This window comes from Halichoerus grypus, chromosome 1, assembly GCF_964656455.1.
Source record: "Halichoerus grypus chromosome 1, mHalGry1.hap1.1, whole genome shotgun sequence".
In the NCBI taxonomy this organism is placed as follows: domain Eukaryota; kingdom Metazoa; phylum Chordata; class Mammalia; order Carnivora; family Phocidae; genus Halichoerus; species Halichoerus grypus.
The window spans coordinates 154,398,415-154,409,380 of NC_135712.1; the positions used below are offsets into that span (position 1 = coordinate 154,398,415).

The following is a 10,966-nucleotide window of genomic DNA, read 5'->3' on the forward strand; positions in this document are numbered from 1 at the left end:
AAACTGGTGTGCAATCATTAAGATTTAAAATATATTTAATGATATATGGAAAATAACCTTATGTTACAATTTTGAGCTCAGTTAATGGGACATAAAACTACATATGGAAGGGTTCCTGGGTGGCTCAGTTAGTTAAATGTCTGACTCTTGATTTCAGCTCAGGTCATGATCTTGGGGTCATTAGGCTCTGTGCTCAGTGGGGAGCTGCTGCTCTCCTTTTCCTTCTACCCCTCCCTTACTCCCACACATGCTCTCTCTCAAATAAATAAATAAGTAAATCTTAAAACTATATATAGAACATGAGGAGCAAATTTTGAAATGGGAATAAAATGAATCAGAAACACAAATAAACCCAGTGTATATACCAAAACAGTTGAATGCTAAGATTACAAGTAATTTCTTTTTTGCATCCTTTTGGTTTTCTGCTATTAACACGTAAAACTTGTACAATCAGAAAACACAAACCATCAGTAAGTCGAGAGTACTTGGAAAACAATATCCTCTCAGAAATGAAGGCACTTTGAGGACCATCATAGACAGCACCACGGAACTGACCGGAGAGGTCCCAAGGCCTCCTAGAAATCAGACGTGGAATGAAAGAGGGGCCAGCAGCCATGGGAATGCACTAGTTTTGTCTGAGAATATTTCTCAGCTGGATTGTGCCTTCTGCACTTTAAACCTTTGAGGTTGCCCCAGGGCCTCTCCAAAATGCCAGAAATTCACCCTCACTTACCTTCCCAAATAACAACACCTAAAGCTATAGGTAACAGAAAATGAACTTAGCTGGTTTCAACTCCAAGAATATTTTTTCACATAAAATAATCCAAAATGGGCAGGGCAGCTCCTGGATTAGGATTATAAATGCCGGGTTATGGTCTCCCCTTTCAATCACTCCAATGCATTCAGTCTACCTCTAATTCTGATGCTGCAACAGCTGTGGTCATTTCTGACATCACTTGCAGGCAAATGGCCAGAGGCAGAAGAGGTTCTGCCTCTTTCTTACACATAAAGAATGAAGTTATCTTTCAAAAAAGACACCAGCTGGAGAGAGCCAGGGAGAATGACAGAGTAGGAGGATCTTGAGCTCACCTCCTTCCATGGACACATTGAGGCAATGACTACATATAATGCAATTCACTCTGGAAACATCCTGAAAACTGGCAGAATAGATCATCCACAGCCAAAGACATAAAGAAAAAGCTACATCAAGAAGGGTAAGAGAGGAGTGCCTGGGTGGCTCAGTTGGTTAAGCAACTGCCTTCGGCTCAGGTCATGATCCTGGAGTCCTGGGATCGAGTCCCGTATCGGGCTCCCTGCTCAGCGGGGAGTCTGCTTCTCCCTCTGACCCTCCCCCCTCTCATGCTCTCTCTATCTCATTCTCTCTCTCAAATAAATAAATAAAAATCTTTAAAAAAAAAAAAAAGAAGGGTAAGAGAGGCAGAGACATGGTCAGAAAACAAACCCCCAGTATGGTGACCCACAAGCAGGAGAGATATCAGAGGTGCAGATGTCCTCCCTGAGTAGCAAGGGGATCAAGAACCACATCAGGCACCCCCAGCCCTAGAGGCCTGATCCAGAAAGACAAGCCCCCATAATGTCTGCTTTTAAAAATTGGCAGACATTAACTCAGGGAGAGCCAGAGGGCTACAAGAAACCAAGTCTTCATTCTTAAAGGAGCAGCATTCCATATCACTCCAGCACAGAGGTAGCAGTTTTGAAAAGAGCTTGGATGGGGCGCCTGGGTGGCTCAGTCAGTTAAGCATCTGCCTTTGGCTTGGGTCATGATCCCAGGGTCCTGGGATCGAGCCCCACATTGGGCTCTTTGCTCAGCAGGGAGCCTACTCCTCCCTCTGCCTATGGCTCCGAGCCCCTGCTTGTGCTCTCTCTCTATCTCTCTCTCTCATTCTAAGGAAAAAAAGAAAGAAAGAAAAGAAAAGAGTCTGGGTTACACCTGAAGATTTACTGACTAACTTTAGGACATGTGCCAGAGGGGTGGGGATCTGAAGGAGCTTTCTCTGGAAGTAGAAGTGCCGGCAGTTGCCATTTTTTTTTTTTCCTTCAGCCTTCCTGTCTGGACACTTGTGGGAGCCAGTTCTGATTCTTTCCATTTACTTTACTAGTACTGTTCAACCTTGGTATTAGTATTCCCTTGTAGACCTGCCTCACCCAATATACCTGTCCCAGAAGGTACCCCTCCAATGTGGCTTCTTCCCTGCCACATTTAGCAGGCAGTCTCAGTTGGGAACCAGTGTGACTACAAACCAAAGTGACTACAGCCCTACCAAACCCAACAGACAGCCTAGGCCACATCTGATGCCCTTCCAGGGGGATTCCTGCCCCAGTGAGGGAACCAGCCCCACTCACCAGTGCACTTGCAGCAGTTACAGCTAGGTCTCTAAGCCAACCATACCCAACAGCATTCTCACAGCAGTTACAGCCCAGTCACAACAAGAGGGCACATACAGCCCATACAGTAGACACTCTTGAAACACCTTGTTCTGGTGGCAAGAAGAATTGGACTACTGGGCCCCATAGAATACCTTCTACATGAGGCCACTACTTTCAAGACCAGGAGACTACCAAATACATAGAAACAAACACAGACAAAATGGAGACAAAGAAGTATATTTCGACTAAAGAACAAGACAAAACCTCAGAAAGAGCTAAACAGAATGTAGATAAGCAATCTACTTGATAGAGTTCAAAGTAATGGTCCTAAAGATGCTCACCAGATTTGAGAGAAGTGTGGCTAAATTCAGTAAGAACTTCAACAAAGTGTAAGAAAATATAAAAAGGAACCAATCAGAGCTGAAGAATACAGTAACTAAAATGAACTAGAGGGATTCAACAGCAGATTGGAGGATACAGAAGAATAGATTAACAATCTAAAAGAGCAGTGGGGGCATCTGGCTGGCTCAGCTGGAGGAGCATGTGACTCTTGATTTGGGGGTCATGAGTTTGAGCCCCACACTGGGTGTAGAGATTACTTAAATAAATAAAACTTTAAAAAATAAATAAATAATAAAATTTAAAAAGAAAGAAAGAAAGAGAGAAAGAGAGAAAGAAAGAGAGAAAGAAAGAGCAGGCTGTGGAAAGCAACCAAGCTGAAAAGCAAAAAATTGTTTTTTTTTTTAAAGTAGGCTCCACACCTAGCATGGAGCCCAGTGCGGGGCTTGAACTCACAACCCTGGGATTAAGACCTGAGCTGAGATCAAGAGTCAAACGCTTAACTGACTGAGCCACCCAGGTGATCCCCCCAATTTTTTTTTAACTGAAAATACTTTAAGGGACTTCTTGGGACAACATTGAGCACACTAACATTCACATTTTAAGGGTCCCAGAAGGAAAAGAGAAAGAGGAACAGAAAATTTATTTATTTATTTATTTAAGATTTTATTTATTTATTTGACAGAGAGAAACACAGTGAGAGAGGGAACACAAGCGGGGGAGTGGGAGAGGGAGAAGCAGGCTTCCCACTGAGCAGGGAGCCTGATGGGGGGCTCGATCCCAGGACTCTGGGATCATGACCATAGCCAAGGCAGACACTTAATGACTGAACCATCCAGGTGCCCCCCAGAAAATTTATTTGAAGAAATAATAGTTGGAAATTTTCCTAACCTGGGGAAGGAAACAGATATCCAGGTCCAGAAAGCAAAGAAAGCTCCAAACAAGATGAACCCAAGGAGGTCCACACCAAGACACATAATAATTAAAATATCAGGTCCTCCCCAACCAGTGGTGGCTGGTAGGTGTGTGTGGGTGTGGGCAGCCATCTGGGCCATGGGGGTTGCTGACCAGTGGCTCCAGCAGCAATGGCAGCAACAGGGATGGCAGCAGCATCAGGGCCAAGAGGATGGTACCAAGAATGGCAGGAAATACAATGAAGTGTGCTGGGAAGGCAGGTATCCCCAGATCATCAAGGAGAACAAGCTCTTCCAGCACTATTACCAGGAGTTCAAGAATGCCCAAGGGCCAATGGGACCAGGTCATGGAAGCACTCAGGGCACCCCCCCCCCCCAGCCACTTTAGATTACTGGTTACAAAAGCCACACAAAAAACTCTCTATTGCTTAAAGAACAAGTATTTCAAGAAATTGGAGAACCTGAAGTGGAAGGTCAGAAAGTTAAAGTTCCACAGCCCCTGAGTTGGTATTCTGAAGAAATTTCCTGGCACAAAAATTTAAGTGGAAAAATCTGAGAAGGTCTCCACAATTGAAAAAGTTTCACCAGTTTCTAGTTAGTGAAACTGAATCTGGAAAAATCAGTTGTCAAGAAGCTGTTAGCATGATTCCACTACTGTTACTTAATACTCACCCTCTCCGTAAGATCTTAGATATGTGTTTAGCACCTGGATCAAAGACCACACAATTAATTGAAATGTTACATGCTGACATGAATGTCCCTTTTCCTGAAGGGTTTGTCGTCACGATGATGAGGACAACAAGCGTTGCTATCTACTCATTCATCAGGTCAAAACGCTGAGCAGCCTCTGCATCCATGGTGATCAACCATGATGTGTTCGGCATATCTAGATTCAAAATAGACGTAAATAGGAGGAAAGAGATTTTTTTCTATAATTGCATTTTATGTGATGTCCCTTGCAGTGGAGATGGCACTATGAGAAAAAAAGCAATGATGTCTGGAAAAAGTGGAAGACCTTATATAACTTGCAGCTGCATGGTTTATAGCTGTGGATTGCAATGCAAGACACTGAGAAGCTAGTGGAAGGTGGTAGGTTGGTGTCTTCTACATGTTCACTAAACCCCCATTGAAGATGAAGTGGTAATAGCATCTTTACTGGAAAAAAAGTGAAGGTGCTTTGGAGCTTGCTGATATGTTTTCTGAACTGCCAGGACTAAAATGGATGCCTGGAATTACACAGTGGAAGATAATGATGAAAGATGAACAGTGGTTTACAGAGTGGGATGATAGTCCTCACAGCAGACATACCCAGATTTGGCCTACCATGTTCCTACCAAAGGACCCAGAAAAGTTACAGGGGATGCACCTAGAGTGGTGACCTAGAATATTACCACATCATCAAATACTGGAGGGTTCTTTGTAGCTGTATGAGAGAAAAAGTCTTCAATTCCATGGCACAAATGTCCACCAAAGCTGGAGGGTGAATCTGTGGTACCCAGAGAAACTGGTCCAACACTGCAAATCCCACAGAAGGAAAACTACAGACACTTCTGAGCTGGAAAGTTAACCAGGTAGCAGAATTGACAACACAGAGATAATGGAAAGAACTGAGAATTTAGAGAACAATGGAAATAAGAAAGATGGAGTGTGTGGTCCTTCTCCATCTAATAAAATGAAGTTATTTGGAAGAATTTAAAGAAGATTCATTTGTATTTATTCCTGTATAATTCCTGTATTATTTCCACCTATCCAGAAATTCTGTGTACTGGGTCCTTCATTCCTAAGATGAATTTGTTAGCCCAAACTATGGAAGGGAAGAAAAGGCAACTCTACATAGTCTCCAAGGAGCTAAGGAATGTGCTGCTGAATAATAGTGAGAGGATGAAAGTTATAAACACTGGGATAAAAGTCTGGTGTTGGAATAACAGTGATGAAAAGTTTGATTGTGCTTTTCAGTTAGCACAAGAGGGAATATACACATTGTATCCATTTATTAATTCAAGAATGATCACTGTATCAATGGAAGATGTTAAAATTCTATTGACCCAGGAAAATCCATTTTTAAAGAAAACTTAGCAGTGAGACATATAGCCAAACCAAGGACTTGGCTAGAGGGAGCATCATCCTGACATACGACTCAGACCCTACTAAACCGGATACCCTTCAGTGTCCCATTGTGTTATGTGGATGGCAGGGAAAGCCTCCCATTTGGACTTTTATGCCCAAGAATGAATGGCTTCATTATCTCAGGATGATGGGGCTAGAAGTGTTGGCAGAAATGAAGGAAGGGACTGTTCTGGTACACGAGAACACAAGCAGCTCTGGGCTGCTTGAGGACAAAGTGAGTGCCAAACATGGAGTGGAGCAGGCCACCAGCACAGACACTGTTGTGGGACCTGATCCATCAGGGGCTGCCCTGCTCCAGTGAGGACACCCAGGGAGAGCCTGCCTGGGCCTGGCAGGGGCCTTCACCTTGGTGTTCAATGCCAAACCCAGAACTTCTGACCTTTAAATATGTATTTTTGAAGACTGGAAACTGATGGAATGATAGAATAGTCTGTGAATGATCTCAGTACTGCTTTCATATATTTTTTTAACTTGTTAGAAAAGCTGGGTCCAATGTACCTATTGTAGGCAGTAGACTTTCACCATTAAAGTCTTACTTCTATCAAGAAACAAAACTGCCCTTGCAGGAATTTTCAGTTCCCTTTTGTTAGGCCTATATTGGTCTTAAGTACCACCAATTGTTTTAATTATTACTTATAGAAAGAATCTATAACTCATTATGAATTGGAAAACCACACTGTAAGCTTTAATGATCATATTAAGTTGTACATTAGCTGTGTGACATTAGTATGCAGTAGATTAATATCTGAGGTCTCAGATGACTTCTGTGCCTTTGTAATAAAAGGTAAAATAAACTGTTTCTCAGAGTTTAAAATTAAGACATCAAAAGTTAGAAATAAAAGAATCTTAAAAGCAGCAAGAGAAAAGCAAATAGTTACATACAAGGTAAATCCCCCTAAGGCTATCAGCTGATTTTTCAGCAGAAATTTTGCAGGCCAGAAGAAAGTGGCATGATATATTTAAAACCCCTCAACCTAAAATACTTTACCTGGCAAGGTTATCATCAGAATTGAAGGAGACAAAGGGCTTCCCAGACAAACACAAATTAAAGGAGTTCATCACCACTAAACTGGTCTTACAAGAAATATTAGAGGAATTACTTTAAGCAGATAAGAAAAAGCCATAAATAGAAGTAACAAAATTATAAAAGGAAAAAATTTCACTGGCAAAAGCAAATATATACTAAAGGTAGTAGATCACTTAGAAAGCTAGTATGCAGACTAAAAGACAAAAGTGGTAAAATCAATCATATCTACAAAAGCTAGTTAAGGGATATGCAAAATAAAAGGTAAAATATGATATCATATACATAAAACGTGTGGAAAGTGTAAAAATGTAATACTTTTAGAATATGTTTGAGCTTAAGCAACCATCAACTTAATATAGACTGCTAAATACATAGGATATTATATATAAAATTCATGGTAACCAGAAACCAAAAACCTATAATAGATACACAAAAAACAAAAAAGAAAGGAATCCAAGTATAATACTAACAAAATAATCAAATTACAAGGAAAATACAGCACAAGAAGAAAGAAACAGAATAACTACAAAAACAACCAGAAAACAATTAACAGAATGGCACTAAGCACATATCTATCAATATTCATTTTGTAAACAGACTAAGTGCTCCAATCAAGAGACATAGGGTGACAGAATGGAGAAAAACACAAGACCTATCTATATGCTGCCTACAAGCAATTCACTTCAGACCTACAGACATATAGAGACTGAAGGTGAAAGGATGGAAAAAGATCTTCTGTGTAAATGGAAACAAGAATAAAAGGCTGGGATAGTGATACTTTTTTAAAAATATTTTATTTATTCATTTGAGAGAGAGAGAGACAGAGAGAGCACAAGCAGGGGGAGAGGCAGAGGGAGAGGGAGAAGCAGACTCCCCGCTGAGCTGGGAGCCCAATATGGGACTCAATCCCGGGACCTGGAGATCATGACCTGAGCTGAAGGCAGATGCTTAACTATCTGAGCCACCCAAACGTCCTGGGATAACAATACTTATATCAGACAAAATTGACTATAAAACAAAGACTATAACAAGAGACAAATAAGGGCATTATATAATGATCAAAGAATCAATCCAACGAGAGGATATAACAATTATAAATATCTATGCACCCAACACTGGAGCATCTAAATGTATAAAGCAAATATTAACAGAACTAAAGTGAGAAATTGACAGTAATATAATAGTAGGGGACTTTAACACCCCCATTACTTCAATGGGTAAATCACCCAGACAGAAAATCAATAAGGAAACTGTGGCTTTGAACAACACATTAGACCAGATGGGCTTAACAGCTATATACAGAACATTCCATCCAAAAACAACAAAATACACATTATTTTCAAGTGCACAGAGAACATTCTCCAGAATAGATCACATGTTGGGCCACAAAACAAGTCTCAGTAAATTTAAGAAAACTAAAATCATATCCAGACTTTTTTTTTTCCCCTCATGGTATGAAACTAGCAATTAGTTACAAGGAAAAACTGGAAAAAAAACACAAACATGTGGAGGTTAAACAACATGCTACTAAACTACTAGTGGGCCAATGAAGAAATCAAAGAGGAAATCAAAAGGTACCTGGAGACAAATAAAAATGGAAACACAACAGTTCAAAATCCTTGGGATGCCACAAAAGCAGTTTTTAAGAGGGACATTTAGGGGAGCTTGAGAAGATGGCAGAGTAGGAGGACCCTGAGCTCATCCCATCCCACTTTTTCAAAGGGATATTGTCCATATCCAAGTCAACAAACTGGAGAGCAATCTGAAGACTGGCAGATAAATTCCACAACTAAATACAGAGAAGAAGCTGCATCTGAAAGGTTAGAAATGTCAGAAAGGCAGAGGGAGGCTGCCCACAGCAGGGAGGGAGCTGTGCATCTAGAGAGGGAAGAGAAATGGGCCCTTGCACCAGGGAACTCACACAGGGAAGACTTATCCCAATAATGCTTAGCTTTAAAAACCAGAGGGGCCAAATTCCATGAGTTTATATAACCAGTGGTACTTAGAGCCTGGAGCTTTAAAAGTCTGCTGACTTAGCACTGGGTGAGGAGGGAGGGTGAGTGATAGCTCTGTCCACCACCTTTAGAGAGACAGCAGCCTACATGGAGAAGCAACATAAAAATGGCAGTTTACACAAAGTCAGGGGCAAATGGGAGACAGATCTGTTTATACTGATTTTGGAGCATGTTGGGGTACTTCTCCAAAAATGAGGGAAGTGGCAGGTGCCATTTTCCTCCGTGGCTGCTCAGGATAAACAGAGCCACTGTGAGAGGTGAGACTGCACAGACACTTGCTACCTAACCCACTAGTAGTGCACCACACCCACAAGTTTTCCTGAAGACTAGTCCACTCCAAGCCAGCTAATCTTGGCCCTGGGCTGGGGGCAAATTTTGTCAAAGCCACAGATGGGCCCTACAAGCCACTGGGTGCACAGCTGCTGTGCACCATGCAGAACCACCATGCTGGGCCCACTTGTGGCTCAGGGCCCAGCCACCACACTGCACCCAGCAGCACACCCCCAGCCACCATCACACACCAGGTCCAGCCTGGCCCAGTTTCATGCCCCTGACAGCCCTGACACGCAGCCCCCAACCACCACAGTGCTTGGAGGAATATCACATCTGTGCAGCCCAGCACAAATTTTACTAACACCGTGGCCTCACTTCCAAGTTCCCTGGTGGGCACACCCCCTCAGAACTGGCCTGCCTGGGTCCCACTAACAACACAGAGAGCAAACACAGCACACAACAGGCAGAGTGCAGATGACTGCACTGAAAGGAAAAGTGTAAGCAGGGTGTAAGCAGCACACAAAGGATGCTCCCCTGAAGTTCTGGTGAACTGGAAACACTGCACTACAGGGCACTCTAGGAACTCTTCTTCATAAAGTCACTACTTTCAAGAGCAGAAGACACAGGTGACTTTCTTAACACACAGAAACAGACACAGAGAGACAGACAAAATGAAGAGATAGAAATTTATCCCAAATGAAAGAGCAGGATAAGGCCACAGCCAGACATCTAAGTAACATGCCTAATAGAGAACTTAAAACAATGATCATGAGAATCCTCCCTGGATTTGAGAAAAGAGTTGAAGACCTGAGTGAGACCCTGAACACAGAGATGAGGAATAACATTGCAGAGATAAATAAGCTTAATGAATTGAATAGCAGGATGGAAGAAGCAGAGGAATGAAATACTGACCTAGAAAACTGAGTAATGGAAAGTATTCAAGCTGAACAAAAGAGAGAGAAAAGAATTTGCAAAATGAGAATAGACTTATGACTCCATCAAACATAATAGCATATTATAGGAGATCCTGAAGAAGAAGAGAAAGAAAAGGGGGCAGAAAATTTATTTGAAGAAGTAATAGTGAAATATTCCCTAATCTGGGTAAAGAAACAGATATCCAGATCCGGGAGGCACAGAAAAACCCCAGCAAAATCAACAAAAGCAGGCCCACACCAAGATATATTGTAACTAACTTGCAAAATATAGTGATAAAGAAAAAAATCTTAAAAGCAGCAAGACAAATGAAGTCAGTAACTTACAAGAGAAACACATAAGGCTAGCAGATTTTTCTTTTTTTTAAAAATTTTTTATTGTTATGTTAATCACCATACATCACATCATTAGTTTTTGATGTAGTGTTCCATGATTCATTGTTTGTGCATAACACCCAGGGCTCCATGCAGAATGTGCCCTCTTTAATACCCATCACCAGGCTAACCCATCCTCCCACCCCCCTCCCCTCTAGAACACTCAGTTTGTTTTTCAGAGTCCATCATCTCTCATGGCTCATCTCCCCCTCCGATTTCCCCCCCTTCATTCTTCCCCTGCTGCTATCTTCTTTTTTTTTTTCTTAACATATATTGCATTATTTGTTTCAGAGGTACAGATCTGTGATTCAACAGTCTTGCACAATTCACAGTGCTCACCATAGCACATACCCTCCCCAATGTCTATCACCCAGCCACCCCATCCCTCCCACCCCCCACCACTCCAGCAACCCTCAGTTTGTTTCCTGAGATTAAGAATTCCTCATATCAGTGAGGTCATATGATACATGTCTTTCTCTGATTGACTTATTTCGCTCAGCATAACACCCTCCAGTTCCATCCACATCGTTGCAAATGGCAAGATCTCATTCCTTTTGATGGCTGCATAATATTCCA

The 10,966-nt window shown here is 41.9% G+C and overlaps 1 pseudogene; it reads left to right on the forward strand.

The window, feature by feature from the left end:
- The first annotated feature begins 3,780 nt into the window (after positions 1-3,780).
- On the forward strand, positions 3,781-6,069 carry LOC118538395 (RNA cytosine C(5)-methyltransferase NSUN2 pseudogene; annotated as a pseudogene).
- Positions 6,070-10,966: the final 4,897 nt, after the last annotated feature.